At 35.1% G+C, this 26,052-nt stretch overlaps 1 protein-coding gene across 3 annotated transcripts in view; it reads left to right on the top strand.

Moving 5' to 3' along the window:
* LOC111512592 (uncharacterized) overlaps nt 1-26,052 on the top strand; it is a 212,935-nt gene that overhangs the window by 51,609 nt on the left and 135,274 nt on the right. The window contains exon 2 of one of the 3 annotated variants that reach the window (XM_074170256.1): nt 18,018-18,150. The exons of the other annotated variants lie outside the window; for them this stretch is intronic. The gene's annotated coding sequence lies outside the window, so the exon portion shown is untranslated. The remainder of the gene's footprint in view (nt 1-18,017; nt 18,151-26,052) is intronic. 3 annotated transcript variants of the gene reach the window in all.

Below are 26,052 nucleotides of genomic sequence, written 5' to 3' on the forward strand. Positions count from 1 at the left end.
GATCAACATTTAGCTGGAAAGCAATGTTTCTAGTACTGGTAGTAGGTTGTTCTTCAATCAAATTAAGTACTGCTTCCTCAAGCTGTGTGTGGTGTTCGTACTTCTCGATGGCGACCACAATCCTGCGTTCTTTTGAACCATCTTCTCGTAATCGTTGATGAAGTCGAGCAAATATTCTATGTGAAGGATGCTGCCGTTTAGGATACATTTCAGCATATCTTCTAGAAGTTTCTAACCCATTTCCCTGCGACAGACCGTAAACGTAATGCATATCAGCCATTTCCTCATTTGTGTATGCCATCTTGATAACAAGTGAAAATTAACAATTGACAACAAGTGAAAAATTAAGAACAGAACAACAACACACACTTTGTATTAATTCAATTTCGAAAATTCACAAACTGACAGCGTCATACCAATTTAATTGTCACTATCGCTAATAGTGACGTACTAGAAAGATTAGTTTCGTATTTTCGCATTTATGACGATGTATCTCTGTAGTTGTTCCTAAAATAATTTTTTGCTGCGAACTGGTTCATTTTGGGCAAAAAACCCAAGAGACATTTTTTTTTCAGAATGAAACAGGCTATCGGAAATGAATTTTTAAATGGTAAACAAATAATAAGACAAAAAGTTACATTGGAAATGAATTTTAGGGGTTGCGTTTTCCACCCCTTACAATAATAGGGTAAACCAAATAAATTTCTGGCTAAATGTCTATTTGGTGTTACAAAACGTCAGAATAATTTCAATATTGTAACTTCTTTAGTGCTTGTAAAAAAAATTGTTATACACATTTTATGTATCCCCTTCAAGGGGCTGTATCTTAACAAGGGACGCTCCAATGAAATTTCTTTATATGAAAGATCCTATCTTTTTTTCGATGAGGAATCACCTCCTTAAATGTTTTACACTTATTTGGATATACCCTGTATATCTTCATAAAACGTTTTTTATTGTAAATATTTTTTTTTCATTCTTTGGAAGTTTTCCACATTTTTTTGCTTGTTGATGGAGAAGAAGAAAGCCAAAAAGCTTATTATCCTAAGTATATAAAAAACATGCATTTGAAATCGGTAACTTGATATTATGGTGAACAGGATTATCAAGGATAGTTTTTTCCAATGAGATATTTAGATAGAGATGAATCACAAAGAATAGTTCAATTAAGCGATAACGTTTGGGCTGGACCTTGAAACTAACATTTTTCAAGGTCCAGGTCTTAAATGACATTCAGCATCTATCAGGCATAGAAAAAAATCTTGTCATCCTAATGTTGCGGATTAAAGACATCCATGACAAAACAATCTAAATTTTCGGGTAACTATTCAATCACCATCACTACTTGTGGAGTATTATTTGGAAGTGACACTTACGAAGGTGAGGTTAGTAATCCGTTTCACTTGGCGCGATTCGTAAACATAACCTTTCCCAAACGACAAACACTCTTGGTGAAAAACAACATGAAAATAAAAACTTTACATTGTGTAATGATTGATTGGATTACCTATTTGAAATACAATAAGTATTCATTAAATCATAGTCTCCCGTGGAGACTATGATGTGAAGTAGACAGTAATGAAATTATTGACAGTGATTTTTTTTTGACCTTATTACCAACATACAAGGGTTATATTAGTTGTTAAACTAACAACTGTTGGAACCCATGCTGTTTGTCACTTAAAACCTGACATGTGTTGAGAAAATTTGTGAATCTATTGACCATTACTTTCTTTATAAGTTTGGAAAAAATGTTTAGTAAAGCGATTGGTCTATAATTCTCAATATTACTTGGATCGCCTTCTTTAAAAATAAGAATTATAGAGGCTAATTTGAGGCTACAGGGAAATTTGCCCTACGATACGGACAGATTGATAATATGCTCGAAAGCTAGTGCAGTTATATCACTGGTGTCTTTAATTACTGAAATAGAAATTTCGTCCGGACCTGTAGATTTTTTATTCGGTAAGGAGTTTATGACCTCAAGTATTTCGTCTTTTGTGACGGGTTCAAAGAACATTAATGCAGGATTGAATTCACCTGTGGTACATTGTGTTGACCAAAATGTTCATTCAATTTATAATAATATTAATAATAATAATTGCTTTTATTAACAAAATGCAGTACAACATATAGTAGATATAAAAAAAACAGGTAGTTCTTAAATGATATGCTACATTTTTGTCAAAAGGCAGAATTCAGGTTCTGATCTTGTCATCTGAGTAACGCAATCAGAACTTGCTCTTCCATTCAACCGTTTTCCTAACAATAATTACAAATGAATTCTAATCATTAACCACTTATGCTATCACCTATCCTTATTTCGTTCAACGAACGACAATGAAAAAACAATAAAAAAATAGAAAAATGTTAACTATTAATTCGCCTACAAAACGATAATAAAAACTAGTAAAGAAACAGAAAAATGTTGGCTAAGTATTTTACCTAGAAACAGATATTTGCTTGTATATACACATAGGCATTCATATATACACACATATATAAGTGGATCATTATTTACAGCTAGACAATAAATTTGGTAGAAGAAATTCATTTAAAAGTAAATCATCTTTCAGCTTTTTTCTGAATTTTGCAAGCGACAGTGACTTCAATGAGTCAGGGAGTCGATTATACAGCCGAGATATATTATATGAAAAGGAGCATCGAAATAATGAAGTTTTATAGGGTGGAGTGGCTAGATGATGTTTGAATCTCAAGTTCAGGTGATGAACGTCGGTGCGGAAGCTGATCTTTTCATAAAGATAACTCGGTACTTTCGTAGAGATTATATTATGAAATGAAATGCAAGAGTGGAATATCCTTCGGGCCTCCATATTCAGCCATCCTAGACTACTCAAATGATGAGAAATAGGTTGTCGCCTTTTTGTTCCAGTGATAAGTCTTATACAAGAATTCTGCAAAGTTTGTAGTCTTCTTTTGTCAGACTGTAACAAACTTGGGCCATATACAGTATCCGCGTAGTTTGCGTGAGATAGTACCAAGGCATCACATAGCAATTTCTTGGACTGTCTATTGAGAATCTCCCTATTCGAATATATAGTTTTCAAGCTGCAATATCCCCTCTTCAGGATTAGTGAAACATGTGGTGAAAATCTGAGAGACTGATTTATTGTGAGACCAAGATTTTTAGTGCGCTCAGACAAACTAAGAATAACATTATCAAGAAGAATCGAAACTTGATTTTGACATCTTTTTCTCATTGCTGTCCTCCCGAATAGCATGGCAACAGTTTTAGAAGGATTGATTGTTAGACAGTATTTTTTAGAGGTGGTTAATAACGAATTCAGATCTTGGTTGGCAAGCTATTGCCAGTCAACTCTCAGGAAATTGCATATAGATTGGAGTTTCATCTGCGTAACTGTGAATTTTAGTATACTTGAGACATCTGGGAAATTGTGACGTATATATCACGAATAATGCAGGGCCAAGGATAGACCCTTGAGGGACACCTGCAAAAACTCCAAGATAATCTGAAGGCTGATTATCCAGAATAACACATTGGATTCGACTGTTATAATAGTTATCAATTAGACTGGCAGAAGAATTCGCAAATCAAGATATTTTAATAAGGCAATTAAAAGCTGATGGCATATTCTATCGAAAGCTTTGGAAAAGTCTAATAATACAAGAACAGAAAGTTCATGGCTGTCGATTGATTTGTGAATATCATCTACGACGTTTAAAAGCGCAGTCGTGCAACTATGGCCTGGTCTAAAACCTGATTGGGACGATGGTAATATTTTATTTTTCTCCAGAAACTCACGGATTTGTTTATTGAGGATTTTTTCTAGAATTTTAGATATGGCATATAAAATGCTTATAGGGCGTATATCAGTTATCACTGTTGATAAATATCGTCCAAACAAAGGGGCCATGTTTTCTGTTTTGGTTAGGACCTCGTTATTAAAATAAATTTCAGATATATTGTAGATTTATGTTTTCCTTCAACTTTGTTGTTTGTTTCGTTTTGTTATCCGATTCACTAATGATTGCTTTATAATGCGATTTTTTTTCGAGAGAAATTTTCTTATCAATATTCCTCTTCAGTAATTTATAATTTTCTGTCAGTGTTACATCATCTGTCCTCTTGCGTAACCAATCCAAATCCTTTAACCTTTCTCATTTGATTTAGTTCATGTGAAAATTTGATTTTTTCAATTTTCATAGAAAAATTCTTTTTTTTTTTTAGTTTTTTCAGGAAACGAGCAATTGACACACCAAAGAAAATCATTCTTGTAATTATCAACTATGATATCAACATCGTTGACGTGAATGGTATCGAAACTAATTTTTGCAAGTAAATATCTGAACTCGTTTCTGGAATTCTGATCAAATTTTCTGTAAGAATATTTTTCTACATTCGTTACTGACACTTCCCGCAGTTCTAAACAGATTCACTACATTCACATGTAGTTTTGTTTGTATTATATTGAAATTATCCAGCAAAGCTAAGTACAATTATGGGCGTAATTTAAACTTTTTGAAATTATCACGCACGTACAGGTTCATACCATTTTTAGTTACATATTTTGTTTGTTGTCCAAAATTATTTAATATCTATGTGAGTTTCTTTATGTTTGGTATTGTTACATTTTTGTATTTTGTAGCCTCAAGTCTTGTTGAGATACCTGCCCGATACATACATTCTTAATGAAGTAATGCGCCTCTAGTTCTCTTTTTAAGTAATTTTCTTAGGGGTGTCAATGCAAATGACTGCTCAGTCTCAAGGCCTTCATTGAATCTTAAAGAATGTACCTCACTCACAAACTCGCTCTATAGATCCACTCAGTTTTTGGAATGGAAGGTGCATTTCTGCCACTCAGCTGAATAAATAGTTTAGAGCTCATTTCATGTTCTCCAGATGTACCATTTCTGAGGAACCCGACAGAGTCTATCAAAAAAGCTCCTGCGAGCGATAAACCTCTTGCTATAATTAGTTTCAGTAAGGGTAGCAGATGGAACATGACTATTTTGTATTTTTTTTTCATATTATATTCAGTATTATAGGTAGTAGTACAGTTCATCAAAATATTATTCAATGACACACTTACCCAAAAATAAACTTCAATCAGTCACTATCTGCTGCTGCTTTCACTGCTGCTTGTGCTTGCACTGCTATCGTCTTTTGAATTTATAATTACTGGATTTACTTCTGTTTGAACGCCTGTGAATGTTTAATTTTACCAATATTTCCGCTCAATATCTACTACAACTGGAAAGTTACATTATTTTGGTACACGTTGTTTCTGACAGTAGCCCAAATGAGTTTAATGGAATTCAAATCCAGTCGCAAAACGTTATATCCGTGTTCAAGCAGAACACGGATCTAATATGGATCTAATATGGTACTTTTCTTTTACATTGATCAACTCGTATAGTTCGGGTTGCAGCATGTTAGGGGTGAATAAAGTTTTTTTCGTACAGCCACTACACCATGTCAGCATTTCTAGAATTTGTATTGGGGGCTGGATTAATTTGAATATTATGATATTACAATATTATTTATACTACACTATCGGTCACGACTGCCGAATTCACAGGTAAGTTTAGGATTAACTTTTCTTGTGACCATTTACCATAATTTTCAGAATTCATTTCTCAATTCTTTGATGTTGTGCCTGATTTAATAATAATTCGACATGTCACCTCCTGCATGGACAATAATGAATCTTGGTCCCTTCGCAATATTCATAAAAACCCTTTGATTGATTCATTCGTCCAGTTCTTGAAAGACGTTTGTCCACTATGGAGATATGTTTCATCAAGAAACACAATTGGCGCTGATGGTTACGAAAATAATGGATTTTTTGTAAATACTTGATCCTTAATGCTCTAATGCCCATTTTCCCTATTGAAATTTCCCTATTATTTTCACTCCTTCTCTATTTGAAATCTATTTCCTTTAAAATTCTACGAAGATATTTTTCGGAAGCTACAATTCCCAAAACCTCATTAGTTTTGTGTTGGAACTTTTTTATTGTTATACGACACCCTCCCATCTCATGAAAGTCATAAATAATCCGTCTAATATTGGAATACTCATAATGTGAAATATCAGTTACAGGTGCTTTTCTAGGCCACTTCTTTCTTAGGGTGACCAATTTCATTTCTCCGTTATTTGCTTCATTTCTTTACCCACTCTTTCAATGGTTCTTAATATTGAAATACCTAATACATAATAAAAGTTTTTGTTGAAATATTTTTTTTCAAATTCATTTATTTTTTCCTGTACCGGGAGATGTTTCATTTCCCACATCTGATAACGTATTCGACTCACATTTAACACTTTGAAAATAATTGAACACTAATTATTTCACGTACCTGACTCATAATGGCTGGTTTTTTGTTAGGCGATGGCATTTTTATAGAAAGAACTGAAATTAATCAGATAATACCAAACGCCAACAGCAGTGGAGGACAAGTAATGATATGCCTCTGTACAGAGCAAGTGTATGTCTTGCCAGAGCTGCAGTGGGGGTTACATTGAAAATGAGTTTGTACACATGGGGGCGGGTTCGACTTCACTTTTGCCTCTTGCTATACTATGTGTGATGGAGCCGACCAATACTTAATAAAAATCAATAATGTATTCAAGAAACATTTTATTGTGATATTTTTTCCAAAAATTTTCACGAAAACGCAACACGTGTTTCGCTATACAATACCTTCTTTAGGTGTGTCTATATTACCTTTATTACAAGCCGGAGGAGTCATAGTCCTTCATCTTTTCAACCCTGGTTCATTCAGTTCCCTTGAGATGATGGGTACCACATGGTACCATTTGCATAGATGTAAGGCTTTGGAAGGACACTTTTTGGCCAGAAGACTCTGTCAGCTCAGAGATTCCGTTAACGATACCGGAAGGACCAGATATCACTCATCCACTGATACACAAAAATGTTTTTCCATCCCTACAACATTATGGCCTCAAAGTAATCTCTAAATAGAAAAAAATGTTTTCACCTAAAAGCCTCTGCTTTGAAATATCCACATGAGTTTATTCAACTCCAGTTCCAGTAATAGCTCTTGCATTTGCGTCTGAGCAAACAAGTTGAAACAATGTTGACATAAAAACACAATTCCACAATGTTTTGCTACTCGAGAATAAATTGGAATGCTCGACTGTTCGCGATTCCCCTTTTTCAGTTATAAAATTCTTCGATAATTGCATGAAAAACGTGCTTGATGGTTCAACGTACCGTGATTACTCTGTTATTATTGACGGAGATGAGTTCGGAATTCAGTGCATTGGTGGCGTGTACATACCTTCCAAAGGTTTTCATATTTGAAGGAAAAAATGTTATGGCAATCAGTCATATAATAAAGCCATAATTTCTGATCATTGTGATTCAAACCCAAAAGAATCTATTCCACTTGATTATCCATAGTAAAGAGAATTTCATGACTATGTTGCCATTCCATCGAGATATATAAATCATGAAAAATTATCTTTGATCAATTTTTTTTGTTGAAAAATCAAGTTTTTTAAGTTGAACAGGAGTATGGAAATTCGAAATAACTGGATGACCACTTACACATTCGTGTTATAGTGCTATACATTGTTCCCAAAACTGCAAAATAAAATAACATTTGAAACATGATGGTTTACTGAACTTATAATAATGTCGATACAATCAGAAACAACCCAAATTCTATCAATAATACAGGGATTTAGAAGATAATAGAGTCGTAAATCACAAATATGTTGACACGACTATAATGAAATAGAAAAGTTTAAAAACTTACAATTACTAAATGACGGATTTTAATAGTAATCTATTTGAATTTCAATTGAGAAATTTTTTAGATGGTTTTTTAGTTCCAACAAGTAGGTAAGAATAGACTTTTCAGAAAATATATCTTTCACCTTACAAAAACTATTTATAATAAATGCAAAGAAGTTGCATTACAAAGTATAGTGTATTCTATGAAATGCATGTATTTTACTGTTGATAAAAATATTATGAGCGATTGGAAACAATTCTTAAACAACCGGTTGTATTTTTTCCAAAGAAAAAACACAAGTACTACAGGAAAATCTTTAAGGCGCTCTAAGAGCGGTGCCTGTGTGAAAGTAGCAATTCTCATTGAATTCGAATCAAATCAAATCGAATCGAATCAAAATGTAATTTATTGTCGAATATAAAATCTCATCGACAAAGTGTTACTATTCTAGGAAATATAAGATATAAAAATTAAAAGATATTGTCTAAAATAAAATCTCATTGACAAAGTGTTACTATTCTAAGAAATATAAGACACACAAATTAAAAGTAGTACTTGGTAATTTCAGAATTTTGCAGTGAAAAAGTAGTCAGAAATTGAAAATATATACACTACATATTAAAATAAATATTAATAAAGCTTCTCATGCAGCACATAAATGTAGATATAAGAATATAAAAACTATTAAGCATAAAAATATAAAAAGTGAATGCATAGAAAATAAAATTAAGTGTACTTCATAAACATTTTCAAACTATACAGTTCAGAGCCAAAGTGTACATCAAAGAAAAAATTAAAATAGTCACACAGTTTAAATACCTGTAGGTAGTAAAACACAAAAATAAAAATTGATTGTTTATAAAACAACGATAAAAAATAAAAACAACAATAAAAATTATTTGGCGCTCCGGGGCGACTTCATTGATTCCAGGGGCGCATTTGCTTTTTCAGCTGTAGGAAAACCCGGAAAAACCTGCAGCACCACATCATCTAAAGATCTTGATCTGCCAATGTCCTCTCTCTCATAAAACAAAATGTGGGGTGTCTCCAGAGGCTCCAATAGATTCAATACATCGCCAGAACACTTCGTGACACGACTATCGTTACATTTAAAACAGTCTGAAAAAAAATTAAAATCAGAAGCTTTTTTACGAACATGGAACATGTTATGCCTTTGATTTCAATTGGCATATGGTTAAACATTTTTTTCCATTATACAGGGTGTAACTAAATAAATGTAAAACATTTAAGGAGGTGATTCCTCATCGAAAAAAAGATAGGATCTTTCATATAAAGAAATTTCATTGGAGCATCCCTTGTTAAGATACATCCCCTTAAAGGGGATACATAAAATTTGTATAACAATTTTTTTCACAAGCACTAAAAAACTTTACAATATTGGAATTAACCTGAAGTTTTGTACTACCAAAAAGACACTCAGCCAGAAATTTATTTGGTTTACCCCATAGTTGTAAGGGGTGGAAAACGCAACCCCTAAAATTTATTTCCAATGTAACTTTTGGTCTCTTGGGTTTTTTGCCCAAAATAAACCAGTTCGCAGCAAAAAATTATTTCAGAAACAACTACAGAGATACATCGTCATGAATGCGAAAATACGAAACTAATCTATCTATCTCTAGGTCGCTATTAGCGATAGTGACAATTAAATTGGTATGACGCTGTCAGTTTGTGAATTTTCGAAATTGAATTAATACTAATTGTGTGTTGTTGTTCTGTTCTTAATTTGTTACTTTAATAATTTACTTGTTATTGAAATGGCATACACAAATGAGGAAATGGCTGATATGCATTACGTTTACGGTCTGTCGCAGGGGAATGGGTTGGAAGCTTCTAGAAGATATGCTGAAATGTATCCTCAACGGCAGCATCCTTCACATAGAATATTTGCTCGACTTGATCAACGATTACGAGAATATGGTCCATTCGACAAAAGAACGCAGGATTTTGGTCACCATCGAGAAGTACGAACATCACAGCTTGAGGAAGCAGTACCTAATTTGATTGAAGAACAACCTACTACCAGGACTAGAAAGATTGCTTTCCAGCTAAATGTTGATCATATGACGGTATTTCGAATTTAAAAGGAACAACTCTAATACCCTTACCATCTGTGCTTGTGAAAAAAATTGTTATACAAATTTTATGTACCTCCTTCAAGGGGCTGTATCTTAACAAGATACAGCCCCTGAAATATCTTTATATGAAAGATCCTATTTTTTTTTCAATGAGGAATCACCTCCTTAAATGTGTTACACTCATTCAGTTACACCCTGTATATGAAAGACCTCTCTATATATGGAAGGCAAGGTCAAGATTTTATGCCTTGTGAATAAAGGTCGACAGAAATCCCTAAATCCAACTCTACACATATTTCTAACTCCTGTTTTTTTGTAGTACAAACACCCTATCAAACATGTATTGGTAACACGTTCCCCAAAAACAGATATCATATCGCAGATGGGAATCAATGAGAGCAAAGTACACATTTTTTGCCACAATAGTGCCCAGTTCATTTGCTGATACTCTGACTCCAAAGCATCCTGATGAATTTTTTTTACATAGGTTATTTATGTGACCTTCGAAATCCGAATTTTTATCTATTTTTAATCCCAAAAATTTTGCTGACATTCTGTTCACTATCAATTTATCACTTAGGTAAATATTCAGTGTGGAGCCCTTGAGGTTAAATATTCAGTGTGGAGCACTTGAGGGTGATGATGATGATGATATTAAAGAGATAAGCATCACACCAGTCTTTCACTTCATGTTTGTGCGTTTGGCTTCCTATCGGAGATTACCTACTGTATATTTCATGCATATTCACCCAAAGTTGCCCATTTCAAGCCTTAATCGAGGCTCGTAGAGGGAAAAATTCCCCCTCTGAGACTATGATTGTCATGGTGCCAGGTAGCGCGTACCGCTAAGGTCCGTGAGTTATCAGTACGCTATTGTTTATTGAGTAGTGCGTATGCACCCAAACGTTGCTGTAACGTTTGAAAATTTGTGAAATATTAAACGGTTTGTTTATTATAATTAATTATTGAAGAAGTTGAGAAGAGAATTACATGTGATTGTAAACCAGAATTTGAAGGTAAGACATCAATGTTATGAGTTTTAGCTTCCTTTTAGGTTAGGTTGCAGGTCACCAGCCGCAGCAGCGGTTATCACGGCTTGCGAGACGCGGACGAAACGGTTCAATACCCACAGTACGCAGCTATGACCCGAGGCTCGAGGAGCCGCGACGGCTCATTCTGCGAGGCTCAGGTTGAGGTGCAGCCGTCTGTTAAAACTCCGTCAAGCAGCCCTTCGGCTCGATGAGTGTCTCCGCAGCCTCCAGGCTCGGAGTATTGCTGATGCTAGCAGTAATATTTGGTAAAGCAAGATTGAGTCTGTGTATAACACAGTATCATTGTGCGGTAGCATGAACAAGCTATCGCATCATATTGAACCCGCTTGCAGATAATCTCTCTCTTGTGGGCCAGCTCAAAGCGCTTTGCTAACATGGGATTTCTGTTCATATTACAGATGAATATCCCAGAGTGCGCCTTCGTGACGATGGAGGAGCTAGTGGAAGAAGTAGCTGAGACCGAGGAGCAAAATAAGATCCTGGACAGGCTGAAACTGATACCAGAAGAATGGTTGCCACCGGACTGGAGAAATTGGACGGTGGTAAATCTCTCCAAGGAGGAGATTTTTGGGGACGAGCTAGATCCTCAGGTGCATAACAAGTTGAAATTTGCCCTGCCCACAGTAGTAATTGATCGGGCTTTCAATCCAGCGATCCAGGGCTTGCCGGAGAAGCAATATAGGGAGTACAAGTCGAAAGGTTGAACTGGGCCTTCTGCAGAGCCTTGATCATGAGTCCTCCGGCGGTGGTTACCACTATTTGATTGTTCAAATAGAACTGGCAGTTTCATATCCGTTCCAAACGATAAAAATCGCAGCAAAAGAAAAATATATTCAGAACTCACTTCAGTTTAGCCCAATAAATGTTTTGAATTTCACCACCTACATACGATATAGAATAGTGGTGGATAGTCTGCTTGATGCCCTCGACAGAAGAAAAGTTGATCTGCAAGCTTATGCAGATGACCTTGTCATCCTGGCAAGGTCCACGTCGGAAAGGGTAGCTTGTAATATTCTACAAAGTGCGTTGGACGTTGTTCACAGTTGGTGCCTGAGGAAGCAGATGTCTGTCAACCCCAGCAAAACTGTGTTAATCCCCGTCACCAAGAGAAGGAAATTGGACGATCTAACGCCACTTTCCCTCAATGGTGTGGTCATTCCATTTGGAACGGAGGTGAAATATCTTGGTATTGTCCTTTATAAAAGACTCACCTGGAACGCTCACTTGAAAAAGTTTTACACAAAGCCAGACTGTCTCTATGGATATGTCGAAGGATTTGTGGTGAAACTTGGGGTTTAGGTCCCAAACAAATCCATTGGATTTATGTGATGATTGGCAGACCAATGATCACTTATGGTGCAATTGCTTGGTGGCCGAAGGCTTTACAGAAAACGACCCAAGCGAAGCTCTCTGGCTTACAGAGACAGGCTTGCCTGGCTATCAGTGGTGCCATCAGTACCACACCGTCAGCGGCCATGGAGATTCTTCTAGATCTACCTCCTCTCCACATTTTTTTGGAAAGAGAAGCTAGATGGACTACATACAGACTTGTGCACATTGCCAATTGCACAAATCAATTCAATGCAGAGTGCAACAGACTGTTGGTTGACATTGGAAGTCACAGCATTCTGGAAATGACCTCTGACTTCATGCCTCCAACTGTCAACTACGAACTGCCTTATAAAGTACTATTCCCGAGTAGATTGGATCCTGCGGGAGAAGGAAATACTGAGAGCAGATAGTTGTTGGTTCACAGATGGATCAAAAATACCTTACGGTTCTGGTGCAGGTGTTTTCAGTCGCAGACCCAGGACAGAGTTATCTACCTTCCTAGAAACTTATGTGACTGTATTTCAAACGGAAATTCACGCTATTGAATTGTGTGCGGAGAGATTGGATAAATCCAACCTCACTCACAAGTTAATAAAAATATTCTCCGACAGTCAAGCGGCGTTGGAAGCTCTTGGCTCCCACTGAGCAACGTTTAAATTGGCAGCAAACCAGCAAACTGCCAAAAAGGAATCTTTTCGATAGGAAGACTCAACAGATTGTCTGTGGCCTGGATTCCTGGCCATACTGGCCTGGAAGGCAATGAAGCGGCTGACTCTCTTGCAAAGGAGGGTGCTGCAAGCGGCTCCATTGGACCAGAACCTGTCATTGGCATCGCTTTGGGCTTTGCCAAACAAACACTGAACACCTGGAGGGCAAGAAGAGTTATGGCCTTCTGGTAGAATCATCCAGGATTGGCTCACTCCAAGGCGTTTATTCACTATGAACTACGATGTCTAACATGCCTTCTTACAGGTCACTGTCATTTGAATCATCACATGCAGAGACTTGGACTGTCGGAAGACAGTGTGTGTCGCCTCTGTCTGGAAAATGATGAAACTGCAGAGCATATACTTTGTGCCTGCTCCGCTGGGGACCAAATCAGGTTCTTTGAGTTCGGCAGATCCTGACTCTCACCATCTGATCTGAAAGACCACTCACCATGCAAACTAATCAGCTTCGTTGAGAAGCTGAGTTCATTTGGCCAAGTGTGAATAGGTGTGAGCCACAATAAACCTTTATGGGTTATGGTGGAGGGTCGAATAGACCCACTCACTTCAGACCTACCTACTTACTATATAGAACATTCCGAGGTTAATTTCGTTTCGATACCATCCTTGAGTTTCGAAATATACTGTGGTTGTCTAACGTATACTTTATAACTCACTAATACCAGGTTATCTAGCGCATCATTCCTAAGGGATCACGTCCTTACTCATCGGTTTCGATAATTGTCTAGTCACTCTCAGCCAACCTATCGCAACACAGTTGAAAACTCATTTAGGTCTGAAAATTATCCAAATCGGTAGATACACAGTTGTCGTTTTTTAGAATGTCCCACTAGATCACCTGATATGAGCCTTTATATGTAGTGAATAGAATAACAGCTGCTTGCAACAATTTCCTACCAGAAACATTTCATATTTTCAGATTCTAAAAACTAATTTAAATCTGCTAATCACTCAAAAACAGGTGGCCTGAATCCCTGAATTGACATAGTGTTGAAAAGAAATTGGAAGGGCTCATCGAACTAGGTATCACAAGACCCCCCTTTCTTTTAAAAGAAACCGCCCTTTCGGCAACAAGTGATTCCACACTATCAGTTTCCGTATCAGAAACTACTGAAACTTAACTAAGGTGAAGTGGGGTAAGTGTGTAACAGGGGTAAGAGTGTAGACGGGTCACAGAACGTACTATTTTCAAAAGTTAGACGTGACATCTACCCGAATCGAGTTGAATAATAATGTGTCTTCTATCTAAATTACCAAACTGTTGTAGTTTTCTATATCAGCTAACTGACCACCTCTTCAACATTCATCGGCACATTGTGGCACTGAGTACAATTTGACGAGCATCAAATATCGACAGTCATCATCCTAGAGACTTGATTTTTAGCTTTTGTAAGAGGTGTAGTGAGTAGTGACGGTAATAATAATTATATTTTATACATTATTTTTTTCATAAAGTCAGGTTTACATAAAAATGACATTTACTAAACAGTTGCCTCGTTAAAAAACCATAACGGGGCAAGTGTGTTCTAATTTCCAGAGGGAAGTGCGTAGTATACTACACACTTACCCCTAACCCAAAAAGGGAAATTTATCAATCCTAATTTTTATTTCTAGGCAAGAATGGTTAGAAAGTATATTCGCAAAACAACCAAGAGAAGTACGTATAATGACGACACTCTGAAAAAGGCATTAGACGAAATTTCAAGAGGTGTAACAACACAGTATGCGGCCCACAAGAAATATAACATTCCACAAATGAGTCTCAGTTACCACCGAAGGGGACTGAGAGGTGTCAAAAGTTCATCTATGGGAAGAGGAACAGCAATTCCTTATGATGAAGAAGCAAAACTTGCAGAGTGCTTAATAACAATGGAAAAATGGGGGTGGGGATTAACGCGGAAAGATATTTTTAATATTGTTGAGAAGTTTGTCATTAAAAACAATTTCAAGACGCCGTTTAAAAATGGGCGGCCAGGAGAGGACTGGTATCTTGGATTTTCCAAGCGTCACAACTTATCAATTAAAAAACCACAATCTGTGGAATTTGCCAGAAAGAAGTGCTTAGATCCATTTATAATAAATGATTATTTTGATATTTTGAAAAAGCAGTTGGATGCGCTCAATTTACATGATAAACCAAGACAAATATGGAATTTAGATGAAACCAATTTTTGCCTGGATCCGTCCAAAACAAAATTAGTGGGGAAACGAGGGGCAGCTTCCTCACGAACCACCGCAGGTACAGGAAGAGAAAACACAACTGTGTTGATGGCAGTTAGTGCTGATGGGTTCAAAGCTCCACCCCTGATTGTTTTTAAAGCAAAGAATATGTGGGACGAATGGGTGGCACCACCATCAGAAGAATTTCCTGGAACCACCTATGCAACGACAGCTAACGGCTGGATGGAGGCAAATATTTTTCTGAGGTACTTCGAAAAACATTTACTGGATATTTTCGGACCTGAGCGTCCGATTTTATTAATATATGATGGTCACACGTCACATGTTGACGAAAAATTAATTAAAATAGCTCAAGATAATAATATAATTATATTGAAACTACCCCCTCATTCGTCTCATCTTCTGCAGCCACTCGATTTATCCGTTTTTAAGTCATTGAAATCCAAATGGGACAGTGCTTTAGTAGACTGGCAGAGACATAACGAAGGAAGAAAAATACCTAAGAAACGCTTCAGCTCATTAGTTGGTCAAATATGGAAAGAAACAGATCACGAAATCATTATGAACGGTTTTAAAAAAGCAGGCATTGTTCCTTATAATTCCGAAGTCGTATCCAAGGAGAAATATGATCCATTATCATACAAGAGATGGGAAGAGCATCAAAGAACCAATAGCATATTACCAACGAATGATGTTTTGGCGAGCGTTGCTGGTACTTCCAATGAGAATGACGTGCCATCAGAAACAAAGTGCACATTTGAAGAATTACTTCTATCTACTGTCAAACAATATAATCCACCCGAAAGGGTAAAGAAGACGACAGTAGCTTCTGGAGCAGAAGTGATAACAGCCAAGGAAGCTTCCAATCGCTTGCAAGAAATACATGGTACCAAAAAAAACAAAAACAAAGGATTTCAAGCAGAAGTTCATCAAAATTTTGAACCAGAAGAAAACGAACAAGAGGAAGAAATGATACCTGATGATAGTGACGATGACATAAAAGAAGAGATGAGAGAGGAAGAAGCACTAGAAGCTTCTATGAATGAAATTAGTAAGCCTTTTGATGCAATAACAGAAAATGATTGGGTATTAGTGTGCCTCTCAGGAAAAAAGTCCAAAAGGTACTATGTTGGCCAGATCATACATGCTGCTGATAGCGAATATAATGATTTTGAAATAAAGTTTACCAAAAAAGTTCCTACTTTAGATCCTATGTCTTCTTCAACTTTTATATGGAAATGCCCTGAAGAATGTGCATTTATTGCAAGAGAGGACATCATTCTTTCACTCCCATCACCCTACTTTGGTCGACGAGGTTTAATAAAATTTGAAATAGACTTTTCTTCATATAATGTAGAATAGTTCTTAGTTAATTTCTGTCAGACGAAGTTAAATCTTCATTCTAAAGATGAATAAAACGAAGTTTTGCTAAAATGCGACTTTTTTCATTTCGACACTTACACAGTAAAATAATTTTTTATGTACCATTTTCTTGTACGATCGGAATCATTTGTCTATTGTGCTATTCAGTGTATTAAGTAGTTTTGAACACTAATAATTTTAACTGTATAACTATTTGAGATACAAACCAGTTACACACTTACCCCAAAAGTCTGGGGAAGTGTGTAATATGAACCCTGTTTGAAAAAAACCCTATAAAATCCAGGACATTATGTTTAAGAAGTTGTTATTCCTACAACAAAAACCTTAAGGTACATGAAGTTCACAGAAATAATAAAAACAATATTATTTGTTCAATCACATTTTTTGATATCTTTTTATAAATTATTATATATTTACTACACTGCTACCCCACTTCACCTTACTTATTATATAAATTTTGTTCGAACCATTAAATCTCAAACGAGATTTGGGTAAGGTGAATGGTTATCGACATCTGTTTTCAAAGTTTTTCCAATTGAAAATGGGATACAGTGAAGGGATGATATGAGTTGATAACAAGCCAAAATGAAAAAAAACCTTTTATCAACTATTCAACCGAAATATCTGAACGTAATGCCAATTTTGTGGAATAGGGTAATTATTGCTAAGCAAAACTATGAAGTTCTGAAGGGGAGTCAGTGAAAATAATTACCAGTTGAAAGTTTTGTGATGAAATTGACCGATACTTATTCAAGTAACACTTCATTGTGAAATTTTCATAATGAAGTTCACAAAACAGCAACAATTCTTTCACTATACAATAGCTTCTTCAAGTTTTTTCATACATTTCATCTAAACACGTGTTGCGGTCTTGTGAACTTTCCAGTGAAAATCTCAGAATAAAATGTCACTTGAATAATATAAAAGTTCACTTCCTAACTTTTTACTTTGATAAGTGGTCTTTAAGTGATTCCCCAAAACACTGACGGATATTACATGTGACTTGCAGAATACTGTTGGTCTTCTTCCACCTAACCATCTACTGAAAAAGATTTTATTCAAGTACACACGAAAAGCAGGTGTCCAAGATTGATAAAATATCTACTCATTCCCATTCCTATGCTGTTTTACTTTTCATTGAGACACCAGGTACCTATAATCTATTTTAATTTTTTTGTTGATTCTGTATATCCACTTTGTATACAGAAATGTAGTGAAAGATTTGACTTGAAAATTAAAAAAAATAAACAATCACACAATATGTATGACTTATTTCTGAATAATACATTTTGTACGAAAAAAATCTTTCTAATGATACTTTTTTATCTTATGCAATAATTAATAAATAACCAGATACATTTTTCGAAATAAATAAAGGTATACAGAATGAAATAATCGATGAACAGACTTTCTTTGTTCGAAAACTTCAACAGGAACTTTTTATGTACCAGTAATTGTTTTATTTATCTAAATATTTTAATGGCTTCTGTTTGTTTCAGGTTAGGAATAACATAAACAGAGAATTCAAAACACGCATCCACAGTATTGTCTGAAATATCAATATAAATGAAAGAAACCGAGGTTCTTCGATTGATTGCGGTTGAATTTGATTATTTTAGAAAATTTTACCGGGTGAGTGGAATTTATAGTGTGACCAACAATATGATGCTAACGGAAAGTGAATTGAACACTAACTTTATTTGAGATGCATAAACACTGGTGTAGCTACTCAATCGTTTAGAATTTGCATGCAAATCTGTTGACCAATATAGCTTACTTAATTTCATTAAGATGAGCCGCTTTTATACAGGGTGTAACATAAGTACGTTAAAATATTCAAGTGACCTATTACTGAGACGATTTTAAGAAAAAAAGTCTATATGAACTTGTGTCCGAAAATGCTTCTTTTCGGAGATACGGGGTGTTGAAATTGAATTTTTTTGTTCGCTTTTTGAAAATAACTCTTGAAAAAATTAGTTATTTTCACGAAATTAGGTACCCGGAGTTTTTTTGACGTGGGAAATCATAATTTCGTATTAATTTTCATGTAACATCTAGAGGGCGCTGCGTATGTTGTCATTATTTATTTTAAATTGCCCTAACTTTTTTGACAGTAAACTTTTGGTGATTTTCATGCAAAAAACCAATTCCCACACGTTTTCCAAGTAAAAAAGGTATACTTCCTAAACAACGCTGGAGGTGATCGTTTTCGAGATATTTACAATTTTCTATATAGATGCATATTACTTAGCTCCTTGGGCGCTAAGTGAAGTTGCTGAGAACATTACAAAAACTAAGTATGTAGTGGATCTCGTCAAAATAAACAACTTTTTCCTATAGAATGTTTAACGAAGAATGATTCGTTTTCGAAATACAGATTGTTGAAATTTTTCAAAACATGGTAGGTTTTTGTCATAAGTTTTTTGCAATTTCAGTTATTTTCATCAAACTTTATACGCAGTATACCCGTACAGATTTCTTCTGAACTGAGCAATATCGAACTGCTTATTCAATATAAATTTGAAAAATTGTCAGGTTTAATTATTCAATTAGAAAGTGCTACATTTCGGAGTTTGCAAAAAAAAACATTTCGGAGAAGTTCTATGTTATTTATTAGGAAAATACACATTTAAAATTGAACGAAACAACTATTACAACAACAGTTCAAAGTGACGACCCCCCAACAGTAGTACAAGCTTCTGCTCTCCTCATCAAAGAATTCCGCACCCGTTGAAAAATGCCCGGCGTGCATCATCGCATCATAGCTTGCGTTTCACAGCAAGCTATGATGCGATCCCTCAACATTTCCTCGTTTTCAATGGGGCTAGCATAAACTAGTGATTTAGGCGATACGACTTTTTTATTATTGAGTTTTACAGAATTTTGACTATAATGTTGGTTTGGTATATTTATTCGCTAATTAGTTGCGGAGGAAAATATTATATTTATCTTTGGTTTCAAAAAATTCATAGTCTCGCTAACTTGACATCAACTTTTTATTATTGAATTTTTGAGAACTTCAACCAAACTATTTCCTTTTCCTTATTTTGAACAGACATTTGAGTTTTCTGCAATTTTGAAATTAGTCTAATTGTCGGTCAGATTAGGATACCACAAACTCTCATTCCGAAACAAACTAACAATCTCAGCTCTATACAGAATCTACCTTGAGGCAGGACACGAAATCGAAAAAACTGTCGAAATATCACCACGGGTGAGGGGCGAAGTAGCGAGATAATCACGTATATTTACAAATAAAAGTTATTGACAAATTGCCTTATGACCTATACCCTATACTGCCTTAGCAACTTATTAGTTTTGAAGAAAGTCTCGATACTTCGTGGCCTGAGGACAATGTACTTGTCACTTGCCATAAATGTACCATTGTATGTGAAATGGTCAAATAAAATACTCTGCTCTATTCTACAATATTGAATATATTCTTTGCTTTATGCATTTGAAGATATTTTGAATATTTTTATCAAGAAAATACATGTGATTTTAACTAGAGGGAGGGTAGTTCACAACATCACCAAGCATCACCAGAAGGGGAGGAGGGGGGTTAAAAAGTTACTAAAAATATCACTTAATTAATAGGCGACCCCGAAGTACCGAAACAGCTCTCTAATATATTGCTTGATCTATTAAAACTGATCGGTTAATGTTTGGGATCATGGTAGAAAAATAATTGATTTTTGTGAATGTTAAATCAGGCTGATTTGATATTCCTTAGCAGAACCTTCTAAAAACAAATCAATTACTTAATGAATCAATTTAAAGCCGAATTCAGAAGGGGTTCGTGAACACCCCAATTTTTTTTTGTTAGTAGTCATATGACGTCAAGTCTTAGTATTTCTGGATGAACATTTTATTTTCAGATTTTCAACAATGTTTCAATGTGGTAATGAAGGAGCCTTAAATGAGCCCAAAATTATCGCATATTCAAAATTTCTAAAAAGTGAAGGATTTAGATTTGGTTCTGCTAGCTTAACGGTTAAGCCAGCAGAAGCGAACATTTTTTCAAAAAATAGAACACCTGGATAATCGGCGATAAGGTAAAAGATGTGCCTAAAATGAGCCTGAAATTATGATGGAACTCGATTTGAGAAAATGTTATTTTATAAGGGTGGGTTTTGCTAGTTTAACGTTAAGCTAAAGGGACCAATGATATCTACGTTAAACGAAGAGCAAAAAATTCGGCAATAGAATACAAAATTAGCCTTAAATTATGGCCTGAAAATAAATGTAAAATTCCAAAGTGGTTCTGCTAGCTTAACAGGAGTGACAAATTAGCAAGACACCATGTTCAAATGACGGGAAATTATAATATTTTCCTTCGCAAGTAATTCGCTAATAACTAAAACATGCTAATGGTGTAGTCAAAGACCTGGAAAACTCAATAATAAAAAATCAGTGAGAAAACAGTCACAATTCAATTTCAATAAAATTTTCGTGAATGAAAACTTTATCTGGAAAATTATATGTAAACTGTGTAGTTGATCAAAGCTCATATGTCAGGCTTTTTGTAGGGCAGAAAATGAACCCACACTCTTGTTTTTATTATTTCGTAACTTTCTCAAAACTTGTGGATGTACCTTTTTTCTCATTAACATATATTATATCCATTACTTACTTAACAAATTCTGTGAGTCAAATTACTTTGTCGGGCAAAAAATCAACCTCCATTGCTGTTTTCATTCATTTCCAAAAAACATTTGTGAATTTGTTTTTTTATTCTATCCACGAATGTTTGGAAGGAGTTACCAATTTTTGTTGAAAATGGATGGAAAACTTGATATTGAGTTAGCGAGACACCATGTATTTTTTAAATAAAAGGAGCGAAAAAATATTCTTCTCCGCAACTAATTAGCGAATAAATATACTAAACCAATGGTCAAGTCAAAGTTCTGGAAAACTTGATAATAAAAAAGTCGTATCGCTAACTTGATATCAAGTTAGCGGGACAACTTGTATTTAAAAAAAAAGGGGGCAAACAAATATTTTCTTCCGCAACTAATTAGCGAATAAATAGCAGCAAATTATGAAATCATTTGTTTTGCAAATTTGGAAAAGTGTCTCGTCAACTTGATATACGTCAAATTCTCTATATGAGCTCCACAATTCAGTATAGTGTCAAATGTCACCCCCAAGAATTTTATTATATTTTCAAACTGTATAGGTGTTTCATTTATGTTGAGCTTGGGATTATTATGAGGTTTTCGCTTTCTACATAAGTGAATCGCATTTGTTTTGCTTGCTGAGAATTTGAGACATATACTGTATGCTGTACTCTAAAGCTCATTTATAGTGTTCTGAAGTATCTCCTCAGCATCAGAAGTGAGTGAGTACGAATAGAATATAGCCAGCTCATGGACATATACACTCTTATTTTCACTGGACCTTCTACTACTTCTATTATACCGTTTATGGCAATTGCAAACAGAGTAACACTCAATGTAGAACCTTGGGGTATACCGTTCTCTTCATCTCGAGCGTTTGACAACTAGCAAAACTTATTGCAGTTCATGAGAGATTTAACTTCTGCAAGTGACGAGTGTTCAAATTTTGGTAAATAAAGATTAGGAAATACATTATGAACAGTTGTTGTATATATTCGTTGATTTTTCATTTCTATTTGTTCTCCAGAAATTTACCGAAATCTGAATTCGATCGGGTATCACACATGCAATCGTAGATTCAATAAAATTTCAATAATGTACTCCTGATGAGTCAAACTTCAATAAATATGTTCGCATATTCTGGACATTTGTTATTGTTTCTTTGTAGACGATATCTCCTAGTTGATAAGAGAAATCAACAATGATTCATATTGTATAGTAAAAAATGTTATTTCTATTTTTACAATAATCATAATAGATACTCATAACATTAAGAGTCTTGGATCCCTCAAATATGATCTACTTGGTGTATGTTCATTTCTTTTTTTGTTACTAGGTGATAAAGTTGAACTATCTGGTAAAATCTTTGTTTTACGAGATATATTGACATATTGCTAATTTGTTACAATTTTTTTGTGATTGGACAGTTCAGCTGAATATTTGGCACCGTAAATTGATACTTTTTTTCCGAAAAAATGCCAGGGTGCGAAAATTCTGCTTGTTTTTTACTAGATATATTGACATATTCCTAATTTGTTACGATTTTTTTGTGATTGGACAGTTTAACTGAATATTTGGCACCGTAAATTGATACTTTTTATTCTAAAAAATGCCAGGGTGCGAAAATTCTGCTTTTGACAGGACAGGAATTGTTGCTTCGCATGATGCTGAACATTGCAGTAACAGGATGTTGAAAATTGCAAATTGAATTGAAAAAAGACCACGTAGTGGGTGACCTCAAGGATCACATCAGAGAGAGCATCAATACACCCGTAGACATCTAAATGAGTCAGTTCCAGCCCTAAGGGCACACTTTCAAGGTGAATTCAGTCGTATTAGGTATATTTACTTCTAAAGTTTGAAGAAAACTCCATCATGCCAATCTTTGAGCAATTATAGCGACTGTAAAATGGACGAAGCGCGCTGTTCGTTGCCCAAACAGAACACCCATTTTGATAAAACAATTTTATTATTTGCACGTTTTGTTGAATGTTACATTCATATATGGTGATTTGGCAAAACAGTCTAAATAAATGACAACTAATTTGACAGATGTAGCTTCAATAAGATGCCTGTATCAATAATCAAAGTTCGGAAGTCACTGTTGGAAGGCCGTATATATTAAAAATGGTACCAGGCCTATTGTTTATCCATTACGAAACAAAGGAAGTGAGAATTGTATCTTCATGGACGACAACTCCTGGCTACGTCGAGCAAGAACGGTTCAACAGGCACTGGAACAAGGAAAAATTACTCGACTAGACTGGCCACCTAATTCGCCGGATCAGAATCCTATTGGGAACATGCGGAATTCAGTTTCTAGAGCAGTTCACAATCGAATTAGCCGACCCCAAAATACAAAAGAGATATTTGCAGCAGCACTAGTGGAATGAAAGAATTTTGCCCAAGAAAAGATCAATCGCTTTGATTTTTGCAATGTACAGTTGTATCGAAATGTTTCTGAGAAACAGAGAAAGTTTCACTGACTACTATGTTTTGTCAGTTCTAAATCAATTCACCTAAAAATTACAATTTTTTCTTCTGCTGCTTTTGCTATCATTAAAGTTTTATAGAAGTGACAAAAAAACAATTTAGAAATAATGACCTTAAAATGATAATTTGTTTTTTCATTCCAAAATAAAATATATTACAAAATAACTGTCCAAGACTCTTGATGTGTGTAGTTTCTAAGCTCTTTCTATTTATTATACGGTGCGAGTCTCTAACATGGAACAAATTCACTGAATCAAAGGTGTTGTTTCTTTCGAAAATATGCTCGGACACGTCGATTGGTATTTCAAATTGCTATTATTTCAATGCAAAAAAAATTATACAGTGTGTCCCAAATATGAGATATGACGTCATCGATAATTTTTTTTAAATGACAACCCTGTTTTTTTAATGCATTTTACTAAAGGGTTCAACAAGTTGCATATGCCTGCCAAATTTCAATTTTTACTCCTTGTCCTTCAAAAGATATTTAACAAACATTATCTAATTCAAAAAATGAATTCAATTCAATAGTCTTTCTTTAACAAGTGTTCAAAATGTTGTCCATTCATCAACTGACGATACCCTAAACGTAACTGAAAGTCGTTTTGAACATTTCTGATTACTTCGCCGGAAATTAGCCTACATTCCTGTCTTATTCGTTCTTTTAAATCCTCAATATTTGCCGGTTTGATCTTAAAAACTTTGCTCTTCAAGTAACCCCATAAGAAAAAGTTCAAAGGTGTTAAATCCGAAGATCTAGGTGGCCATTCATAGGGTCCTCTTCTGCCAATCCATCTGTTTGGAAATACATTATTCAGGTACTCACAGATAGGTCTTGCAAAATGAGAAGGCGCGTCGTCCTGTTGAAGCCAGATGTTTCTATTCGGGACGTCAGCTTCTATAGGACAAGGGAACAAACTAGCCAAATTCGGAACTAGATTCTCCTGCAAGAATTCTAAATATCTTGCCTCAGTAAGATATTCTTGGAAGAAAATTGGTCCTATAACTCGATCACCAACAATCCCTGCCCAAACATTTTTCTGGATGTTGAGCCTTCGCTCAACCAGTGTGGGTTTCTGTCTGCCCAATAACGACAATTTTGACGATTTACCACACCATTCAACATAAATGTTGATTCGTCAGATAATAGAACGTTTTCTTTTTGTAAAACATTCTTGTCTAGTAGATCCATCATCAGTTCGCAAAACTGGAGTCTTCTATCTGGATCATCTTCGGTGAGTTCCTGGAGGATTGTTATTTTATATGGATGAAAATTTTTAGCTTTAAGAACTCTTGCCACTGAAGACTGGCTAATTTCGAGTTCCCTAGCTATCTGCCTAGTGGGGACATCGGGATGTTCTTCGACAGAGAGGAGAACATTTATTTTGACCTCTTCACTGAGCGCACTCCCACGATGATTATTTGTTTTTCTTAAATGCCCATTTTCCCGGAACTGTTTTTCGATCTTGCTTACGGTACTTCGCGATATGGGTGGTAAATCAGGATACTTCTCTCTGAATAAATGAGTGTGTTCTTGTCCTATCTCCGTAGCCAATCATCATTAGAATTTCAATATTCAGTCAAGTACGGCATTTTACTAATGGCGAACAACAAACTGTGAAACAGTTTTTGTGCACAAATATGATTGGAATTCGATACTACTCTCCTTACTTTTTTTTGATAAATTTTTTATGACAATGTCACTGTCAGGTATACCTGACATTCTGAGCATTTATTGAAGGAAGACTATTGAATTGAATTCATTATTTAAATAAGATGATGTTTGTTAAATATCTTTTAAAGGACAAGGAGTAAAAAATTGAAATTTGGCAGGCATGTGCAACTTGTTGAACCCTTCAATAAAAATCATCAAAAAAACAGGGTTGTATTAAAAAAAGTTATCGATGAATCTATTTCTCATATTTGAGACACACTGTATGATTTTTTTTGCATGAAAATAAGGGCACTTTAAAATACCAATCGACGTGTCCGAGCATATTTCCGAAAGAAACAACACCTTTGATTTAGTGAAGTTGTTCCATGATAGAGACTCGCACTATATATTTAAAACGAATGAATATTCAGGTTTTAACTCGTTGATAGATACATCCAAATTTCACTCACAATACACGTTTTCATTTGAAAATATCACCTATCTTCTAAACACAAGCTCGAAATCAACTAATACTAATAACTAATTTCATTATTTCGGACTTCTATTCTTTCACTACAAATGGAGTAGTGTCATCACAGAATTCTCGCTATTGGGCAGCGGATAATCCTAACTGGATGATAAACTGTAAAAGCCAGTATTCCCAAAAAATCAACGTCTGGTGTGGGATATTGAATAAACGAATTAGTCCTTTCTTTTTTGAGGAAAACATTAATGCGCAGAGGTTTCTAGAATTTTTAAACACAGAGT

The sequence above is a fragment of the Leptinotarsa decemlineata genome, unplaced genomic scaffold, assembly GCF_025532065.1.
Source record: "Leptinotarsa decemlineata unplaced genomic scaffold, Ldec_3_MD MMD2_P_RNA_scaffold_7, whole genome shotgun sequence".
In the NCBI taxonomy this organism is placed as follows: Eukaryota; Metazoa; Arthropoda; class Insecta; order Coleoptera; family Chrysomelidae; genus Leptinotarsa; species Leptinotarsa decemlineata.